The sequence below is a fragment of the Cavia porcellus genome, unplaced genomic scaffold (assembly GCF_034190915.1).
Source record: "Cavia porcellus strain 051 isolate PalLab524CR breed Dunkin Hartley unplaced genomic scaffold, mCavPor4.1 scaffold_25, whole genome shotgun sequence".
Lineage (NCBI taxonomy): Eukaryota > Metazoa > Chordata > Mammalia > Rodentia > Caviidae > Cavia > Cavia porcellus.
The window spans coordinates 22,087,854-22,109,681 of record NW_026947508.1 but is presented as its reverse complement, the minus strand read 5'-3'; the positions used below and the strand labels follow the sequence as shown (position 1 = coordinate 22,109,681).

At 36.9% G+C, this 21,828-nt stretch overlaps 1 protein-coding gene and 1 long non-coding RNA gene across 3 annotated transcripts in view; one reads left to right on the top strand and one right to left on the bottom strand.

Annotated features, from left to right (window-relative positions):
* The window catches only part of Epb41 (erythrocyte membrane protein band 4.1), a 190,101-nt gene that overhangs the window by 140,627 nt on the left and 27,646 nt on the right, over positions 1-21,828 (bottom strand). The gene's annotated exons all lie outside the window — the stretch shown is intronic.
* LOC134472978 (uncharacterized) lies at positions 3,731-20,420 on the top strand. The gene is made up of 2 exons (XR_010043042.1): positions 3,731-3,962; positions 20,264-20,420. It is a non-coding gene; the product is annotated as an uncharacterized LOC134472978 (long non-coding RNA).

Sequence of the window (21,828 nt, the reverse complement as noted above, 5' to 3'; positions counted from 1 at the left end):
TCTATGTAAACAGTTTAACTTAAGGCTTACTGCCAAATGATCATCCAGAGTACATATACAGTGCACAAATAATGTGCACATTTGATAACGAACAGACGTGATTGTGCCTAAGATGAATCTTCACAAAAATTCAGTATATTGTGTAATGGAAACCTATTGCCCTCAAGTGAAATAAAGAAACATTTTCTGAATTTTTGGTAATTTCTGTCTGGACCATCATTTTTAACAGTCATCATTTTTATTGCCATTCCTTCAACCAACACTTAATTTAATGGAAACTTTGTGAAACCTCACCTGAAAGAGGGCATCACTTGGGTGAGGAATTCACAGAGATAAAAGCACTGAGAAGCACTGTAGCCAACGTGCCACAAACTGGGTACATGGATAAGAAGTGCTCACTCAAGGAGACCTCTATTGCTGGACATGGCAGATTGGGGCCAACGGTTCTACAGAAATGGAGTCACAAGAAACTCAGCCTGGAATTAGAGGTCTGGAGCATTATGACAATGTTCCAGAAGATGACATGATTATGTCTGAATAAATGTAGATTATGCACATAAATAAATGAATGTGTAGATTGTTACACTGAATAAATGTAGACTGTGGGCCAGGTATGGTGATGCATGCCTGTAATCCTAGCACTGAGGAGGCTCAGGCAGGAGGATCAGCATAGTTCAAGGCCAGCTCACAGTGAGTTCAAATTCGGCCTGAACGCCATAGTGAGATCCTGTCTCAAGAAAGAAAAGGAGCCAGAGATTTAGCTCAGTGGCCTAAGTGCCTGCCTGGCAAGTGCAAGGTTGTGAGTTTGATCCCCGGTACAAAAAAAAAAAAAGAAAGAAAAGAGAGGAGAAAGAAGGAAAAGGGAGGCAAAAAGAACAATGGTTATGTATGAAAAAATAAGCTGTCTCCTGAAAAGCCCTATTGAATCTTTTGGAGCAAATTTTAACATAAGACCCAGTCTTATTTTCAGGGGAAATAAAGTAGTACCTTTCAGATCCCCTTGTTCAAGAAATATTCCAAATATCTTTTTTCCTGGACAACTTTCATTTGTCCAAGTCAAAATCTCTTAGTCACTATCTTCTCCTTTCAAGTATTTTCTGAGATGCTTCTGCTCTAATACTGTGCTTCTTCCAGTCTTCTACTTCAGTTCCTCCAGCACACATGAAATAACCTCATCTTTGGGTATCTTTTTTATCAGTCCTGTGTATACTGCTAACACCTATACATTGGAATAACGCAAAAACAAATTCACATTTTATATGGTTCTTCCTACTGGTAACCTGGCTATTATTTACATAGAGAAACAGGTCTCTATAAACACATTTCTCAACAATTAATAGTAGTAAGTATAACACCATTCTTGACAAATTGAAAAGTTATGTTTCTTCATCTGCCCTTGATATAATTGTGCAAAACTGCTAGATGCCAATTCAAGATGCCTCTCCCTTTTTCCTCTTAACAAAATTCCCATATAACGAAGAGCAGAATGTTCCCAACAAAAGGCTCTCCCTCCTGATAGAGGGAGCCAGTAGGGTATAACTGGAAGTCATTTCCCTTCGGCCTTCTACCCTTCCTCCTAATGTCTTCTTGCCTAGAACACTGATGGCTGGCTGGGTGTGAGCAGCCACTTTGTTACCTTCAAAATAAAAGCCATGTGTTCAGGTTCACAGAGCATAAATCTCAGAAACTAGGATCCCAACTTCATAACAGTATTAAGAAAGGTTTTTAATTAATACACAAATAGATTTTATTCTTTGAGATCCTTAACTTAAAACATTCATACTAGAAAACATCACAATTATGCTACATCTAAAGCCTTGCTGATACCTATTTTTCTTTTTAAAGACAAAATGATTTATTAATCAATAATCTGAGCTGGGTGTGGCATCCCTGTATTCTCAGCCCTCTGGAAGGTGATGGCAGGAAAATTGCAAGTTTGAGCCCAGTCTGGGCAACTTAGTGAGACTGTCTTGAAAAATTTTCAAAAGGGGATGGGGATGCTGCTCAATGCAAAGATGCTAGGTTTAATCTCTTAGTTATGAGGAAAAAAAACTATACTTCATTTTTAATTGAATTGAGCTACATAACCTAGCCCATTATGTATGTAAGTATGTATGTATGTATGTATGTATGTATGTATTTAATTTGGAACTGGGAACCATACTCAGGACATCACTCCTGCCAGGCAGTCACTATGCTGCTGAGCGATAATCCCTGCCCCCCCCCATTATTTACTTTTTTGCGATAAGGCTAAATTGCCTAGGCTGGGCTCAAAATTAAGATCATCCTGCCTCGGCTATCCATAGTGCTAGGATTATGGGTATTTACCACCATAACCAGCAAGAATCTGGTCTAAAAGTTAGATGAAGATGGGTCAGAATTTGTATAGCCAGTTGCTACCTATGTGGCTTCTTTGACACATAAAATCTTTAAGCCACTGATTTTTATTAAACTGTTGGAGTTAGAGTTTGCTCCAATTGTTAAATACTAACATTTATTACCATACCTAATATTACCTCACAAGGCTGAACAATGAATTCAGCAATTCTAAGTAACACCCCTAGAGAAATTTTGAGATGCTTATACTCCCACACATCCAACACATATGCATACGCACATATACACTCGTAGAAAGGGACATCACACACACAGGCAAGACACACACATGAACATTCACTGCCAATCTCTATCACTAGGAAAATGGGTAATTATAAAATACACAATGAGGGGCTGGGGATTTAGCTCAGCGGTATAAGCATCTGCCTTTGCAAGCAGGCAGTTGTGAGTTCGATCCCCAGTACTGGAAAAAAAAATAAAATACACAATGTAATATAACACCACACTACAGATAAATTAACGTAGCTACATGCAGTAACATAAATAAATGTCTTAGAAATAATGTAGCATAAAGACAGCAAGTAGAAGAATTTTAAATATTATAAAGCAAACTAGATAGTACATTTTAAGAATATACTACATCTATTGATGTATAAATACCATATTTATTTACTTATATACAGATGGAGAGACAGAGACGGCACTTTTTTTTTTTTTAAGATAGGGTCTTTTTGGGTTTTTTCTCCCTTCGGCTTTTTGAGACAAGGTCTCACTATGTAGCCTACGCTGGCCTTGAATTCACTATTGTAGCCCAGGCTGGCCTCAAACTAACAGCAATCCTCCTGCCTCTGCCTCCCAAGTGCTAGGATTACAAGTGTGCACCACCACACCCAGCTTAAAACAGGGTCTTGCTGTGTTGTCTAAACACAGCAATTTCATGCCTCAGAAAATTATTTTTTAAATAAACGTAACAGCCAAGTGTGGTGGTACATACCTGTAATCCTTGCACTCTGGAGGCTGAGGCAAAATCCCTGCAAGTTCAAGGCCAGTTTGAACTAAAAAGTGAGACCTTGTATCAAAAACAAATACAAGCTTCTCAGCAATTCTCTGGAGGGAGGGCTCTAGCAGAGATAGGATAAGGGAATATTGGTAGATTAAACAGTTCTGGCAACTTTCTAGTTCTTCAATTGGATGACAGATTTATTGTTGGGAGTGAAGGTGTCTCTACCTCAGGTATCTAGAACAAGATCACTAATTCTCATGACTTTGGCTGGGCACCAAGAGAAGTGTCCGCAGCTCAGGGAACTGACGTACAAGTGATTGGCCTTCCCCTGAGATAATATAGACAGCTTCTCTCTTGTTCCTCATGTAAGCACGACAGCATGACGTTTTGTTGAAGATTAGATGTTCTTCCTGTTCCAGATCTCACTGTTCCCCAAAAATTCTCTGTAAACAGTCTCTTAAACTGAGTGTGTAAGTAAACGCACTTCAGTCACTGGGCAGTCCTTTCTACCGTCAGGAGAGGGGCTCCAGCTGACCTCGGCTCTCTGCACCTTGACTCTTCTTTACCCTCCACCATCTGTGTCCGTCCTGGAGTCTCAAGAGGTGCATGGGCACAGCAGTTTGTAAGTGTTCCTTTTATTATTATGTTCTCTAAATTACATTTTATGTTACATGTATGCTTTAAAAATGTACCAAATAATAACATTATAAAAAGTGTGAAATACTAGTTGTCTATTTCTAACACTAAGAAAGACAATCCTTTTTTTTCTTTTTGAACCAAAAATCACACTCAGGACCTTGTGCTTGCAGGCAGGCACGTGTACCACCGAGCTACATCCCAGCAATCCCATTCTTGCTATACTCAAACGTTGCTGCTTCAACAATCCACGCCCAACAAATAGCACAAGTGAATATGGCACTGTTCTCTGCAGCTGTCCAAGAAATGCTGGTTTGTTTTCTTTCAGCATATACTAAACTTTTTCTGAAGGAACAAAATTCCCCCATGATTTGAGACATTAAATATAACTTCTACAATACGAACAGTACTTGTGACAATTTCGCGAGTATGTTTTGTAAGAAATCCAGGAATGCTTAAAGAGAACATGAAAAAATGCATTTCCATTTGTAGAAAACTAAATATGCTTTGATTTGTAGCAAACCAGAATGTATTCTACTCAGTGGATTAACACAACTGACACAATTTAGCTAGTTAACAAGAATATAAAATATTCCAAAATTCAACATTAAAGATAACCAACCTATTCTGTGGTATGTCTACAATAACACTATTCTTTATGGTATCTGAACACTGGAAGAATTATCTAGTTGGATCTAACAAAAAGAAAGCCATTCATCCTTAAGGGATTAAGGAGGCCTATTTAAGATTCATAATTAAGCAAGAATGTAAAGTTACACTCACCCATTAATTTGGCCTTCCTTTGCATAACCGCAGCTGCTCCATTCCCATTCCTGAATAATCAGGCACTCTCCCTTGTCCCTTTTTGTTGTTTAACCACACTCTGCATATTCTCCCTACACACAGGATCTTTTCTTTTAGCCGTAATGTAAGCTTCTCTACCTCTTTCTCCTTTCATATAAGTTTATTTCATTCTAAGTTAAAAATATAAAATATCTGAGACATTTGCTAACACCTATAGCAAACATGTTGCATTAACTGGGCAAGTGAGTCCTGGGACAACCCTGAGATTTAAACCAGTTAGTTACCTTCTCCATGGTTTTATTTTTATTGGTGAAATACATTTACATGTTAAATATTGGGGGAGGGAAAAATATAGGCACAAACAAGTACAGCTGCTGCCAAAATGAAAAGCAGAGTCATTGTTTCAAGTTATCAAATATTATTCCAGTAGCAATTATTCAAATACTACAAAAACCCAGAGAGTTCATCTAATGGAAATCAACAGATCAAAATAAAAAGTGGAGTCTAAAATATCAAACACATAAAATTTACACATCATATCCAGTTGTCCTAGATTATTTATGTCAACATTTTGTCAAATTCCAATTCAATGGGCTATGGATAGATATTACAGTAAAAGGTTCCTATTTTGAGGAAGTTGAAAGACAAACTTTTTGTTTGTTTGTTTTGTTTTTGAGACAGGCTAGCTATGTAGTTTAGGCTGGCCTTGAATTCACTATTGCTTGTGGCATTCCTCCTACCTCAGCTTCGTGAAAGACGGGATTACAGGCATGTGCCAGCATACCCTGAAAAACAAACTTTGAGGTTCTTTTCAATTATAAAACTATATCAACCAGTAAAAAAATAAAGTTATTAAAATAATAAAATTTTACATGTTATCAAAAAGTCCAACCTGTATCTCATCATTTCTAATCTTACATTCACAATATCTACTTGAAAAACCAAATTCATCTTCTTAAAAAAAATGGCTTTTCTATACATTATCCAATGCCCAGTCTCCTGTCACAGCTGGGACATTCTCACAAGTATAACAGCAGCCAAAGGACATACTAAGTAACACTACTACAATATTTCTGGTAAATCGAGACTAATTTTAGATGCTAATCTAATTCAGCCCAGCAAGATTTTGTAGCATTGAAAGAAAATTTATTGTCTAGTTTTAGTGTCAAATCTATTTTGGAAAATAGTCAATTAATTAAGCTGGAAAATATTCAATTGTTAACGCATACTATATATTGATACTAGCCTTACAACAGCTTTAGTCCATTTTCTAACTTAAAATAAAAACAATAAGCAGGTGGTCGTGAGTTTGATCCCCAGTACCAATAAAAAAATAAATAAATAAAAATAAAATAATAATAAAAACAATATGTAATACCTATAAATAAGGGCCAGGGATTTAGCTCAGTGGCATAAGCCTGACAAGCACAAGGTCATGAGTTCGATCCCCAGTACCAAAAAAAAAAAACCTATACATAATAGGTTTCACTGGCCAACCTTTCTTCCCTTAGAATTACGAGACTCCTTTAGAGTGATGCTATGTTCAGTATAAATAGATACCATCCTTACATCTATTCTCATTTACAATATTTAAGGTTGGTGATACAGGTCCTTTGGAAACAAATCAATGTAAACTGAGCATGGTGCCACATGCCTATAATCCCATTACTTAGAAAGCTGAGGCAAAATGATCACCATGAGTTTGAAGCCAGCCTAGGCCACATAGTGAGTTCAAGGCTGGCCTACACTACATAACAAGATCTGTCTCAAAAAAAAATTTTTTTTTAAAAAGCTACTTTAAAAATTCTAAACTGACAATACCAACTAGAAATTATCATAAACAAACATTAACTGAAGTCCTTTATGTGAAAGAGACATCCTTACAGAGATACATACAACCATCTTTGTCAATATGGCCAGATAGACAGAATATGAATGAGAGAATGAACATATGTGATGTCCCAGATTTAGTCCTCTCCAAGAAAACATTATCATCCAAAAATTATATGCATTTATTTTCATCATATAACTAACCAAGTACAAAGAGGAATTTCACAGTCTTAAGGTCAATTACGGCATAACTGGAGGCGATTTAGTTAACTATTTTAGATGTTAAGTATTAAATAGGAATTTAAAGATTTATACGTAGAATTACATTCTAACTCTTAAATAGTTTAAAATTCTGATTTTCTTCCTTAGAATCAAAGGAACGGTTACTATCAAAAGCTTCTACCAAGCTAACATAATTTTGTTTGTTCCTCTGAAAAGAGCTGAAATGATTACCCCTGATATATAACTAGGGAAACAACTTTTTGCTTTCAGTAAACTAATTTGGTAGTCCTACTACAATTAAAAGAATAAGGTAAGGTTTCTGAATGGAATGAAAGTGGCAAGCACTAGAGAAACAAAATTTATGAAATTTTGTATCACTCCATGAGATATAAAAAGAAATAAAGCCAGGCAGGGTGGCACACTCCTGTAATCCCAGCACTCAGGAGGCTAAGGCAGGATTACACAAATTCAAGGCCAGCCTGGTCTAAAAGTGAGTTGAAGGCCAGCCTGCTCTATGTAGTAAGACCCTCTCAAAGAAAGAAGAAAGGAAGGAAGGAAGGAAGGAAGGAAGGAAGGAAGGAAGAAAGGAAGAAAGAAAGAAAGAAAGAAAGAAAGAAAGAAAGAAAGAAAGAAAGAAAGAAAGAAAGAAAGAAAAAGAAAAGACAGACAGACAGACAGATAGACAGAGACAGGCACAAAGAGAGATACAAAGAGATGTGAACCGTGCCTCAGCTCCCAAAACTGAGAAGCTCCAAAGTGATTCCTCCTTTTTGTACACTAGTAAGGTAACTGATGACCTGGGAGAACCTTGAGACAGAGGCTACTGCCAGGAGAACCAACCAAATGACTAGAGGTTTAGACCTTTCGGTTCTATCCTGCAACCTCCTTGAAGGAGGGAGAGGCTAAAAGTTGAGTTGATGATCAATGGCCAATAATGTCATCAATCATGCCTATGTAATAAGACCTCCATAAAAACCAAAATAAGAGCTAGATAGTAAGAGCTACACACCTGTAGTTTTAACAGTAGAAAGACTAAGGTAGAAGGATCACAAGTCTGAGACCAGCTTGGGCAACTCAGACTCTGTCACAAAATAAAAAATAAGAGGCTAAAGTTGTAGCTAAGGGATAGAGTATTTGTCTAGTGTATGTAAGGTTCTTAGTTAAATCCCTATAATTGGGGCTGGGGATTTAGCTCAGTGGCCTAAGCGCCTGCCTTGCAAGCAGGCGGTCATGAGTTCAATCCCTGGTACTGATAAAAAGGAAAAAGACAAAAACAAAAAAAAAAAAATCTCTATAATTGCCTCCCGTCCAAAAAAAAAAAAAAATGAGGACAAGTTTCAGCAAGCTTCTAGACCCCCTGAACCAGACGGTTCCTGGAGTTGGTATGCCCAGCGAGGACAAGGAGGAGCCACGCCCTTTACCCCACACTTTGCCTCATGCATCTCTTCATTTTTGCTCCATCTGTATCATTCGTTACATCCTTTATAAAAAATGAGTAAACAGTTCCTTGAGTTCTGTGAGCCATTCCAGAAAATTAGTTAAATCTAAAGAGAGGGGAGATTGTAGAACCTCCAATTTATAACCAATTTGTCAGAACCACAGGTCACAACCCAGGACTTGTCACAGGCACTGGAAATAGAGCTGAGAACCTGCAGAATCTGGTTGCTATCTCCTGGCAAATAGTGTCAGAACTGATTTGAATTATAGGATACCCAGCTGGTGTCAGCTGTAGAAATGCCTGGTGGGTGTTATGGGTAAAGAAAAAATTATCCCACAAACCCGGTATCAGAATGGTTCAGTGGTACAGGACTTGCTTACCATGTATAGATTCAGTCCTCAGTATGTACACATACACACACACACACAGAAAGTGTTGACGATGAGAACAGGAAAAACATTAATTTTTTTAAATGTTTGTTTTGTTTTTGCTAACCCTAAACTTCATCAAAGAAGAAATTTATAAAAGTTCAAAAAGAAATAACATCAAAATGCTTACATTATCATTATTATTAGTAAGAGTATGAATAATTTTGTCTTTATACTTTCTTCACTTTCCAAATTATCTAAAACTCCACAAATTTTATAAAATTCTATATCACAAAATTAGAAAAAATGACATTTTAAATCATTTATTTCTGTAAATTTTCTTTGCAGCGAAATTATTTCTTCTAATAACTAGCACCACAGCGTGGGTAATTTTTGAAAGGTACTTGTTACAATTCAATATAAATTCATTATAAATAGTTCTTCCTCCAAAGAACATTCATAAATGAAACCTGTCTATAAACATCCCTCATTGGACTTAATCTTTATGCTTCCTCATTACTTGACTCCACACTAAACGTTACAATAATCTGTTATTCTGTCAAATACTGTGAAATACATTTCAAAAGCCAAAATAGTGATTTTGTTATGTGTTTTTCATTACCTCAGAGTAATAGATTATTAAGACCTCCAGTAAGAAAAGGAAATGTCATGCTTTCATTTTCTTATCAAGCAACACACTGTACATATTTCCCGGTATATCATAATGCCATATAATCGTAAACATTTCCTCTAGTTACACAACATACAGCCAGTCTATATATTTTGGTTTCTCTTAGGACTAGAATAAGTCACCTCAAAACTAAACGTAATTGCAACCAGACTAATGGTTTCCTCAATAGATTTGATTCCCAAATAATGCTAAATTTTGAACCAACCAAACATAACATCAAAAACTTTAGCCATTTCCAAGAAATATTTTGCTATCTGATTTCTGGTGATACATTTTAATGTTACCTAAATTTCATCAGGGCACTCCAAATAATTATCCTAAAACTTTTTAATATCCAAAAGAGGTAAGAGTAGTTTAAATTCAAATTTTAAACTTTTTACTCAATGTTAAGATTTAAGAGCTCTAATTTGGTACAAAGATAACCAACAACTCCTGTCCTGTGTTGGAGTCACACGCTGGACCTTATAGCCAGATAACAAAGCATCCCAGCTGAGACCCCAGACATATAAGTCATGCCATTCAGCACCCTGCTCCAGCTGAGTCACTGTTAACTTATACCACAAAAAACCGACAAGCTGCCTTCACCTATACCACATAGGTAGAAACAAGCTATTTTCTCAGAGTTCTGCCCAAAATCCCAAAACCCACAGAATAATGGGGAAAGAAGTAATTATCGTAAGTCACTAAGTTTTTGAGGTAATTATTGTGTAGCAACAGATAACTGATGTTGGAGCCTTCTAATTCAAAAATATACAAAAAAATTTTTAATGTCTTTTTAAAGTGTTTGTACACAAAAAAGTAGCAGGAATAAAGGACTTTAGAAACAAAAAAGATAAGACATAGAAAACAAAATCAAAATGGCAGATGTAAATCCTACTTGTTGGTCAAAATACCAAATGTAGATAAATTGGATTGAGGATGCATCTCAATGGTAGAGCACCTGATTAGCATGCAAAAAGCCCTGGGTTGATTCCCAGAACCAAAAAAGAAAAAATGTAAATAAATGAAACTTAAAGAGTCAAGAATGGCAGAATGGATTTAAAAAGAGGACTCAATTTTTTTTTTCTTCAAAAGATTCACTTTAGATTCAAAGATCTATTAATTAGATTGAAAATAAAAGACTATAAAAAGATACACCATGAAAACTTTAAATATTGGGGGCTGGAGATTTAGCTCAGTGGCCTAAGTGCCTGCCTTGCAAGCAGGCAGTCGTGAGTTCGATCCCCGGTACCGATAAAAAGGAAAAAGACAAAAAAAAAATTTTTTTTTTTAAAAAAGAAAACTTTAAATATTGGGGCTGGGGATTTAGCTCAGCGGCATAAGCGCCTGCCTTGCAAGCAGGCAGTCGTGAGTTCGATCCCTGGTACCGATAAAAACGAAAAAGACAAAAAAAATTAGAAAAAAAAAAAAAAACTTTAAATATCAGACAAAATAGACTAAGTAAAATACTGTTCCTAAAGAAAAAATATTTTATATGTGGATCAATCTGTTAAGATTACAAAACATAATAAACATACACTCCCTTAACAAAGCCCAAAATACATCATTAAAAAACTAACAGAATTAAAGGGAGAAACAGACCACTGAACAATAACAGTTGGAAACTTTAATACTTCACTTTCTATAATGGGTAGAACAACTAAACTAAAGATCAGCAAGAAAACAGAAGACTTAATCTTAGAGAAAAAAACTGATTAAACAGAATGTTGAATAAAAGTGGTAACAGCAGATGTGCTAAATAATCAGTGGAAGTCAGGCATGGTGATCTGAAGGGGATTTAGCTCAGGGGCATAAGCACCTGCCTTGCAAGCAGGCAATCGTGAGTTCGATCCCTGGGACCGATAAAAAGGAAAAAGACAAAAAAAAAGAAAAAGAAAAGAAAGTGAAAAATATTTAAATATTGTAGAGACATCCTATGTTCATGGACTAGAATCTTAATATTAAGATAGCATGTTCCCCCAAATTAATGTACCCATTCAATGTAGTTACATAAAAATCCCAACTGCCAATTCTCACACAAAAGTTAACAACTTAAAACTTAATAGAACACATTAAGTACAAAGACAATAAAACACATGCACTGAAACAAAACATGAGAACAACGCAACTTATCAAAAATGCCAAAACCAAAGGGGCTGGGCAGTGCAGCTCAGCGGCATAGCACCTGCCTGACAAACACAAGGTCCTGACTTTGACTGCCAACACACACACACACACACACACACACACACACACACACACACACACACACAGAGTAAAATAACTAGCCTCTCTAGTGAGTTTAAGGTCTTCATGACCAAACTCTGGGGGAAAAAATCCCAAAAATTAGGTGGGCATGGTGTCTTATGCCTGTAATCCCAGCATCCTGGAAGGCTGAGATAGGAGGATCAAAAATTTGAGCCTACCCTGGACAACTTACCAAGAATGTATTTCAAATAAAAAATTATAAAAAGTGCTGGAGATGTAGCTCAGTGTGAAGGCCCAGGTTCAATTCCTGGTATTATCACCCCCCCCCAAAAAAAGGAAGGAAGACAACTGTTCTCTGCATTTATAGGGCCTTGCCCCATAAAGCAGACCAGGCCTACAGAAGAGGTTTCATCTAGAACATGTTAAACTACAGCCCTCAGGTTTCAAGCCACACTTGCTATCTCAGGATCTGCATCTTGACAACTTCCTCAGGTGGTAAGTATGCACTTCAAAGTTCAATAAAATATTAAAATCTGGGTGGGGGTGTGTGTCAGTGACAGAACACTTGCCACACATATGTAGATCCTAGATTTGATCTCCAATTTAGCAGAAAAAGAAAAGAAAATTAAAATACAGCCTACAGGTAATTAACTTTTTTTTTTTTTTGAGTCAAGGTCTCACTATATAGTCCAGGCTGGGCTTGAATTCAAAACCCTTCTAAAACAAAATCGTTTGGCTCCTGGGATTTACAGGCATGAGCCATCATACCCAGCATAATTAATTGTGTTGTACAAGAATACTATAGTAAAAGTTTAATAATTTAGAATACAATAAACAAAGACTTGTGAAAATTTGAATAAGATGGAATAAGAAGTTCCCTCGGTCCTACCATAATAGAAGGGAATACCAAATCTAATCATGCCACAGGCCAGTTTTGAAGTCAGCTAAACCTGAGTTTAGATCTTAGCACTTATAGTTAATAAAATAAGTGCCCTTAGTCAATTTACTTCCCCCTCTCCCGGCCTCACTAGACTAACTTTTAAAGTTTACTTACACTATCACCTGATTCCTGGGATTGCCTACCTTTCTGCTTTTTTATTTATGCATTATTTTTTGTAGTACCAGAGATCAAAACTAGGCTTTTTTTTTTTTTTTTTTTTTTTTTTTTTAAGACAGTCTTGCTATGCAGTTCAGGCTGGTCTTAAGTTCACGTTGTAGCCCAGGTTGGTATCAAACTTGCAATGATCCTCCTGCCTCAGCATCCCAAATGCTGGGATTACAGACATACACCACATCCAGCTAAAACTAGGCCACTGGCGTGCTAGGCAAGTGCTCTACCACTGACTACACTCTTGGCCATTCATTCCTTTCTGCTTTTAAAACAAAGCATAATAAATTCAAATACAGATGTTGCCAGCTATTCATCAGCAAAATATAATAAATACAGCAAACATTTTTTGATCAAAAATGCCTATAATCCTAGCACTGAGAGTCTGAGGCAAGAGAACTACATAGCAAGACCCTCTCAAAAATACAAAAAAAAAAAAAAAAAAAATGGGGCTGGGGATTTAGCTCAGCGGCATAAACACCTGCCTTGCAAGTAGGCAGTTGTGAGTTCGATCCCTGGTACCGATAAAAAGGAAAAAGACAAAAAAAAAAAAAATGCTTTTCTGATGTTGCTTTTTATTGATTCAAGCACAAATGTTACAGAAAAAATACAAAAGACAAAACTAACCCGAAATGTAAATGAAACATATGAAATATACTCAGCTCAACATCTAACTGTATTGTGCTCTGCACATTTAAATTACTAACTGAAGTACAGAAATCTAACAGCCACAGGGCTGGGGATGTAGCTAAGTGGTAGAACAGTTGCCTAGCATGCCCAAAGCCTTGGGTTCAATCCTCAGTCCTGAAAAAAAAAAATTCTAACAGCCAGCAACTGTGGTCCATCCCTGTAACCCCAGCGCTTGGGAAGCTGAGATAAGACTGTCCCAAGTTAGATACTAGCCTGGGATACACTGTGAGACTCTGTCTCAAAAAACACAAAAAAGAAAAAAAAAAAAACTAACAAAACTTCTAGACTTGTGTTTATAAAACACAAGTCCATATCTTAGGAAAAAAGTTTTAGTTCTTCTGTCACAACTTTTCATATTTGTTTTATTTGTAAATCCTTAACCTCCAGAAAGCTATCCCATAAAACTGTTATAAAGAATCATAATATTGGGTGGGGAAGTGGCTTAGTGCTAGAATTCTTGTTTTGCATGCACAAGACCCTGGGTTCAATCCCCAGCACCACACACACACACACACACACACACACACACACAGACACACACACACACACACACACACACACACACACACACAAATCATACTATTAATAGGAAGATACCAGACCACACTGTTATGGCCCAAGTTCACTTCTAAGTCATTTCCATTGCATATGCTTTTTTAATACTGTACATAGTTTTCACTACTACCAGAAGAAATAAACAGAATTAAAATTGACATGAAAAAGAAAACACATCAAAGCCCTCCAAAAAGAGACTAGTCTGAAATCAGAGGAGACAAACCTTAGGATGAAACTATATAGCTGTTCCCAATTTTGGTTTGTCTGCTTTTCATCCCCATATTAACACTAACATGAACTATTTGGGAAAGAAAGACAACTGCAGTTTTTAATGGAAGGTGGAAAAGGAGGTACAGTATTTTTAAAAACCCTTTTGCAGTCAAGCATGACGTTAGTAATGTAAACACCTGGAAGAAAAGGTATTACAAAAACATAAAACAAAAATAAGCTTCTAATTAAACATCAAATCCAAAGAAGAATGATGCAACTTACAATAAGCAAACAATTGCAATCAACGATTAGAATAGCACAGTATAACTTCTCAGTTCATCTCTTAAGATTATTTACTGTCACAACAGTGGATTTACTATGAGACTAAAGACGCTTAAGTTTTAGGGTCTCAGTTGCATTGGCCCCTATCAGGGTCACTGTGTTAGAAGTCTGCATTATCTTTCTGCACTATCTTTCTTCATAGAGAAGGATATTATAAAGTCATAATATGAAAATCATTAGAGAATTATGAAACCAAAACATATAGGAAAAAGGTTATATAGTATTGTATCAGATAGTTAATAAAAATGTTTTGCTATGTTTCTGAATTTTATGACATTCGTGCTACTTTTCAGTTTTTAAAACCATGTAATTATGATTTACTTTCTGATTCCAAATAAATGTTTTCATCTCTGATTTTATATTCATTGTTTTTACATTCTTTTTCCAGGCCAGGTAGAAACAAGCCTAGGGATCTTGAATCAACAAGATAGTTTTGTGTATGTTATGTTATGTTATGTTATGTTGTGTTGTGTTTTGTGTTGTTTTGAGACAGGGTTTGCCTATGTAATTCAGGCTAGCCTTGAACTCACAGCGATCCTCCTGCCTCAGCCTGCCCAAGTGCTGGGATTACATGCAGGCATGTACCATCACTCACGAGGTAGTTCTATATCCCTTTCCATTATAAGTGCTCGGTATTATAGAAGCCATCCCTTTTAACATTTTGACTCAGCCTGTACCAGGTATTCCCATTTTGCTCCCTCTAAGCTATGTTTATCACCACTGTCCTCAGCCTAATCTTGGACCCAATTAAGAGATCTCAAACAAAACTGTCAGAGACAAAACTACAATAAACTAAGTGGTAACTAACTAGATATCAAATGTTGGTAAAATTCAAAAACTGGGAAAGTAGTATTTCCTGAGAACTATTTTGTGCCAAATTCCTGAGGTACAATTAAACAAGTACTATACAAACTAGAATAAAATAGTTAAAATGCCTCTAACTTCAACACCCCTCTATGATCCATGTTTATTATGTATGAATGGCAGTTAGACAGAGTGTGGCTAACCGTGGTCTCTCCTAAGGTTATGAGGCCTGGAATTGAATAGATGGAAGAAACAGGTCCTCTTCTCAGGTATAACCATAGGCTGCAAAATAGATAATCTCATTTTTCTCTGCATTTAGAGCAATCAGAGATGTCAGAAACACCCGTGGAGAGAATTAAAAATGGCTTCAGTCATTGGAAGGCAGATATATACGTTACAGGTCAAGGAAAAGAGGTATCCCAGTAAGAGTACAAATGGAAGGGGAGGTCTATCCTGTTCAGCCACATTATGTAGAAGCATACTAGTCATTTATTTCCCTCATATATCTTAGCCTTTAGTAAAACACAAAATGTTCCACCTGTACTATAGTAGTATTAAGAAAAGATTCTCCTCTGAGACAGAAAAGAAAAGAGAAAGCAGCTCTTCTTGAGGTCAGCAAGGGATTCCCCAGGAGGAAGAGACTAGGAACAAAGGTCCTTGCTGTGAGTACCAATTACTGCACCTCAGGTGCTGAATCCCCTTCTAAAGTCAGTTCTAAAGGACTCTGGCTTTTATTTTTTGATAGCAATAAAAACATAATCTTACTGTAAACTCTGGTCTAACTCCGAAACCTACATCCTTACTGGCTGCCATCACACTAAATACTAAATACTAAAACTGTTCAGCAAAAGCAGGAGAAAGAATAATTTAAGAGGAGACAAAGGAAGAAAGAAGTGAAAGGAAGAGGGATTTTGTCAAAGCAATTAAAATTCTTTTGTGGGGCTGGGGATTTAGCTCAGCAGCATAGGCGCCTGCCTTGCAAGGTGTGGTCCTTGCAAGTTCGATCCCCGGTACCGAAAAAAAAAAAAGAAAAAAAATTATTTTGTGGACTGATGTCAAAGATGGAAAAATTTAGCAGGTCTTGGTGATATATACCTGGAGACCCAGCACTCTAGGAGGCTGAGGATGGAGAAATACAAGTTATAGTCCAGTTTAGGACATCTAGTGACCTAACAATACCCTGTGTAAAAATTAAAAATTCTAAAAAGGGACTGGGAGCCAGACATGGTGGTGCACACCTGTAATCCCAGCACTTGGGAGGCTTGGGCAGAAGGCTGAGGCAGGAGGATCAATATTGAGTTTGAGGTCAAGTTGGACTACATAATAAGCTCAAGGTCAGCCTGAAATATATAGTAAGACCCTGTGTCAAAAATAAATTAGCAAATAAATAAATAAATGGAACTGAAGGGTGTAGTTCAATGTAAAGATCCTGGATTCAATCCCCAATATCAAGAAAGAGAGAGAGAGAGAAAGAGAGAGAGAGAGAATTTCAATTACTGATTTACTGATATAAAACCTCCAAATCACATAAGGGAAATAAGAGTAACTCCCAGCCTGCTAGATGTTAGGTATACCATGTTCGTGTTCCCCAAAGTCAAAGAATGAATTCTAAGAAACAACGGAGGTTAACAACAGGAAGAAATGGTTCCCGATAGACAGGAAAGTGCCTGATTGGGTTGCTGCAGACCCCAAATTCCAGAGGAGAAAAACCATGACGTGGGTACAATGTGGGGCAAAACTATGATCATCCAACAAGATTACAAGTACAGCTGCTTAGGTAATGTTGATTCAATGGGGAAGCAAGTCACCTAGCAAGTATACATGGAAAGAATAAGGACCTTTTTTAGAAGAGATGAGTCTGGAAGTCCTGGTCACCTACCTGGGTGACTAATGTCTAGCTAGACTCTATTGGACCAGGTGATACCAAGTATAGCATATTGCTTATTCCTCAGGGAGGCATGTAGGCCTGGTCATTCCAGATTTATCTTGAGGCCAGCCTTCAACGGATGTGCCTCCAGCCACAGTCGCAATGTGTTCTCCACTGACTCCCTCCTCTGCCTAGCCCTGTCTGCCTGCCTATAATATTTCTACCTAACTTGGCAGTCTACAAAAATACCACATATGGAAAGTGCTACATGATACATAACTAGCATTCAGTATGTGTTTTTCCTTTGCATATATAAAGCAGAGTTTTTTTTTAAATACTGTCTTAAGTTCTGATTTTCAACGAAGTTCAAACACAATACTATTGAAACAGATACCCAGAAATAACAAAAATTCTACTTTCTTGTTGACAAATTATTCCACAGGTAAAAAGAACTCAGAACAAGGATGATTATAAAATTATTCAGAAAAAAAAATAAAATAAAATTATTCAGGGTTAGAGGTAGAGCTCAGTAGCAGGATAATTGCTTAGGAGCAGGACAAGCCCCAGTGTTTAATTTCCAGTATCACACACAAAAAAATTCATTAGTTTCACTCAAAAATAGAAACTTAACATTCACTTCTCCAAAATGTATAAAAGCAAAAATGAATGTATGTTTACGAACATGTTAAACTGCAAGTTTATTTTTTATTTACTACAATGTGCTGCTAAAAGTCACAAAGATTCAAGACACTTCAGATTTCAGGTAGCTTGTGTATAAGTTCCCTTGCAAAACACCCTTCCAACTAAAACCCCTTCCTGTTTTTCAACTATGTATGTTTACTTTCACATCTGCTGCAAAAGATAAAAGCAACAATGGGGACTCAACCACATGACTGTGTCCTACCAACCCGGAAATGAAGCTACGAAGCCAGACTTGCTGTGAAACGGGTCCTTAGAACAGAGGCAAATTATACGCAGGGTTTTTTGGGGTTTATTTATTTATTTTTTTGTCCTTTTCTTTTTTATCGGTACCAGGGATCAAACTCACGACCACATACTTGCAAGGCAGGCGCTTATGCCGCTGAGCTAAATCCCCAGTCCCCTACACACAGGTTTTTAAATGTTACAATATAAGCCTGAACCAAACCAAAGATCATCACTGGACAAAAACATGCTTTCTACATAGCCATATATACATAATGACCATAGACACATAGATATCCAATTTAAACAGAAAAAAGTATGGGCCACAATGTACAAATAATTCTTAAGCAAAGATTATTTTCCCCCATATGCAGATTTTATTAAAGAAAAAAAGAAACTAATGTTTACTGAATATGTGACAAGAAAGGTTTTTTGTTTATTACTAAGTAATTGTTGGTATTGTGGGTATTATCTTCACTTTACAGATTAAAAAAAAGTGTAAAGTACTATCACAAGATCACAATGGTTGCCTAACTTTTGACCTGTTATCTAAAATACAAAATGGGATAAATAACATCTACACCAAGGATCTTGTGAGAAGGCTTAAATTTATTTTTATTTTTATTTTTTGGTAACAGGGATCAAACTGATGACTTTGTACTTGCCAGGCAGGGCCACTGAGCTAAATCCCTGGCCCTAAGGCTTAAATTTAATGTCAGGCACAGCTCTGAATATTTCATACATTTGACTCATTTAACCAGCATGATACCCTTAAAAGGTATAGGAATAGTCTGGTATCACAGAATGAGTCAACTGATGTACAGAAGTTAGGTACTTTGCCCAAGGTCATTAAACAGTGACACAACTAGAATTTAAAACCAGACATTCCAGCCCTGGAGACCAAACAATTTAACACCTATGTCACACCTATACAGCACACAAAGTCTAGTTCATCAGGAAGCACTTGTATTATTTTACCTGGTGCATACAGTCATAGGCACCCAATAAACAGGGGCTAAAATGTGTTGAACCACCTAGAAGAGCCAGAATTTTAACCCAGGTTTTACTCTGCTTTTTCCATTACTACAAGGCTCTAAGTTTTTGTGTGCACACCCAATCACATCTACTAATCCTAGATCATTAAGCTCCTTTAGGGATCATGTTTTCTACATTTTGTGATCACATACATCCACAGGGTGCTTGTTATAGATAATTTTAAAATATTAAAAGAATGATTGTGCCATTCCTTTACTCAAAGTCCTTCTACTAAGAACTCTTGTCTCAGAATAAAATGCAAAGTCATTAACAGACAAGACATTACGCAATTTGTTCCTTCTCCTTAATACATCTCTGAACTCTACTCCTATCATTTTTCCCTAGATCATTTTCACTCACCATGCTGGCTACTTAATGTTTCTAAAATACAACAAACATGCGTAACCTTTGTGCATGTTGTTATTCTCCCTAAAATACTAGTCTCCCACATATGTGCATGGCTCACTGTCTTAGTCCATTCAAAATTCTGCTCAAATGTCACACTGAAGAAATGTCATCTCTGGTAACTTACCTAAAATACTCTGTTGTCTTATCTTTATCCCTTTATTCTGCTTCCCCTGGTCCTCACTAAAATCTGATGTCATTTTATTCCTGATTTGTACATTCATTTTATGCCCCCTCCCATTAAACTGTGTTTCCACAAAAGCATAAACTCCCATTTTTTTTTTTTTTTTGGTACCAGGGATCGAACTCACAACCTCAAGCTTGCCAGGCAGGTACTTACACCACCACCACTGAGCTAAATCCCTGGCCCTTGCTTTTTTTTTTTTTTTCTTTTTTAGAAACTCCTATATTATTCAGTGCTACGTCCTAAGGTACTTAGATTAGTGCCTGGTAAAAAGTAGACAATCAATAAATATTTGTTAAATAAATACATTACAGATGTGGTAATTACCTGTTGTTGTTGTTGTACAGCAAATTATACCCAAAAGTTGATGGCTTAAAACAATGAACATTTATCATTCTAGCTTCTGTGGCTCAGAAATCCAGGCATGGCTTGCTAGGTTCCTTTGGCTCAGGGTCTTTCATGAGGTTGTAGTCTTCAAGCCGAGTTGCACTCATCTTAAGGCTCAACTCTGCCTGCTGAATGTGCCTCCAAGCTCAATAACTTGGGCATTGTCAGGTCTCCAAAGAGCCACCTACAAACTCACTGTCGGAAGTTGGTTTCTCATCATGTGGGCCTCTCCACAGGTTGCCTAAATGTTCTCAAGATCCAAGTGTGCTGATCCAAGGAAGAAGGAAGAAGGACAAAGCCACAGAACGCCCAAGAAGGAAGAGCTAATGCCTTGTGTAAACAAAACGCGGAAGACTTGCCCTTTGGATACCTAATAAATCCATTCCCACCAAAGACAGCTGTTTTGATCTTATAAAATGCCATAGAAAATACACAAACTATTAAACATTTTTGGTTATAACAACCAGCAAGGATAAGTCAATGGAAATAGTATTTGGAGAAAATAACAGTAGTTGAGTAAGTAAATTGTGCTAAGTGGATTGATACTGACTTTCTCTATTTACTTATATAGGCACTCTCTTTAGGGCATGGCTGGCACTTAATAAAATATCTTTATATTTAAGTGAAGATATTAATAAAAATTCAAAGACTACTTATCTATTAAAGGAAATATCAATCTACTGAAATTCAGATTGCTGGGTGTGGTGGCACATGCCTGTAATCCTAGCACACTCAAGGCTGAAGAAAGATGATCACTGTATGCAGTGAATTCAAGGTCAGTTTGGGCTACACAGTAAGGTCAGGGGTAGCCTGAACTATACAGCAAGACCTTGTCTCAAAAAAAAAAAAAAAATTAACAATAATAATCAAGGCTAAGTACATATACCTAATGATGAGAATAAAAAAGCACATGACCAGAAAAGTAAAACCAAAATTATCAATATGCCAATATAGTCTTTATTGTGATTATGCCCCCCTACCAAATAAAATATAACCTTATAAACCAAATTTTAAGAACAAATAAGAAGGGCTGGGGATTTAGCTCACCGGCATAAGTGCCTACCTAGTGAGCACACGGTCGTGAGTTGATCCCTAGTACCAAAAAAAAGGACAGATACAACACCTAAGATATATTAAGAACCTTGATATATAACACAGTAGCAAAGTCATTGGAGTTTTTTGGAGGGGAAGGAGCAATGAACACAGGTTCTTTGTCCTGAACTATATTCCCCAGTCCTACTTTTTTATTTTGAGATAGAGTCTCACCAAATTGCTAAATTACCCAGGCTAGGTTTATAGAGTATCAGGATTATAGAACACACATGTGTTACTACCACCCACTTCCCATTTTATTTTTTAAATTTTTTAAAAAATGAGACAGGGTCTCACTATGTAGTGGACGCTGGTCTTGAAGTAACTGTGTCTCAAACTAGCAGTAATCTCCTGCCTCAACCTGCTGGGATTATAGATGTGGGCCACCATGCCCAGCCAAGTTATCTTTTTTTTTTTTTTTTTTTTTTTTTTGTCTTTTTCCTTTTCATCGGTACCGGGGATCGAACTCACGACTGCCTGCTTGCAAGGCAGGTGCTTATGCGGCTGAGCTAAACCTCCAGCCCCCCATGTTATCTTTAGAAAGCTGATATAAGGGGCTGGGGATTTAGCTCAGCGGCATAAGCGCCTGCCCTGCAAGCAGGCAGTCCTGAGTTTGATCTCCGGTACCGATAAAAAGGAAAAAGACCAGAAAAAAAAAAAAAGCTGATTTATTTACAATCTCCAAGGATCAATGGATGTTACAAACAGT